Source organism: Lupinus angustifolius, chromosome LG16 (assembly GCF_001865875.1).
Source record: "Lupinus angustifolius cultivar Tanjil chromosome LG16, LupAngTanjil_v1.0, whole genome shotgun sequence".
Classification (NCBI taxonomy): domain Eukaryota; kingdom Viridiplantae; phylum Streptophyta; class Magnoliopsida; order Fabales; family Fabaceae; genus Lupinus; species Lupinus angustifolius.
In genome coordinates, this window is record NC_032024.1 from 13645675 (window position 1) to 13646887 (window position 1213).

A 1213-nucleotide genomic window follows, 5' to 3' on the forward strand; every position below is an offset into this window, starting at 1 on the left:
TTTATGGATGATTTTACAGTTTATGGATCTTCATTTGATGCATGTTTGGATAGTCTGGATAGAGTTCTTCATAAATGCATCGAAACTAACCTTGTTCTAAATTACGAAAAATGTCATTTCATGGTAGAGCAAGGCATAGTTTTGGGGCATGTGATCTCAAATAGGGGAATCGGGGTAGACCCTGCCAAGATAGATGTTATTTCACAATTGCCTTACCCCTCTTGCGTACGAGAGGTTCGTTCTTTTCTTGGTCATGCAGGTTTCTATCGCATGTTCATTAAAGATTTTAGCAAGAAGGCTCTTCCACTATCCAACATGTTGCAAAAGAAGGTGGTCTTTGGTTTTGATGAGAGATGTATGAAAGCATTTGATTGCCTCAAGACAGCCTTGACCACCACTCCTATTATCAAGGCACCTGATTGGATAGTCCTTTTTGAGTCGATGTGTGATGCTTCTAATTATGCATTGGGGGTTGTCCTTGCTCAAAAAGTGGACAAACTGCATAAGGTAATTTATTATACTTCCAGAACTTTAGATGTTGCACAAGCAAATTACACCACAACTGAAAAAGAGCTTTTAGCTATTGTATTTGCTCTGGATAAGTTTAGGTCTTATTTGCTTGGTTCTAGAATTGTTGTTTTCACTGACCATGCAGCTTTGAAGTTCCTATTCAAGAAAGTTTATTCCAAACCAAGGTTGATTAGATGGATGCTCTTGCTCCAAGAGTTTGATTTGGAGATCCATGACAGGAGTGGAGCACAAAATTTGGTGGATGGCCGCTTGAGCAGGATCGAAGGAGTTGTTGATATGATGCCTATATGAGATTATTTTCCTGATGAACAACTTTTAAATATTTATGTTTCTTTCCCCATCCCTTGGTTTGCCAATATTGTAAATTATTTGGTTGCATCTGTTTTTTCTCCACTTGCATCTAGAACTCAAAATGATAAACTTATGAGTGATGCTAAATATTATGTTTGGGATGATCCCTATTTGTGGAGATTGTGTACTGACCAGGTTACTAGAAGATGCATTCCAGATCATGAGATTGAGTCAGTCCTTCAGTTTTGTCATTCTTCTGCAGTGGGTGGCCATCTTGGTACCCAAAGGACAGCACGAAAGGTGCTTGACTCTAGATTTTATTGGCCCACCATCTTCAAAGATGCGTGGAGGATTTGTAGCACTTGTGAGTAGTGTCAGAGAGCAGGTGGTA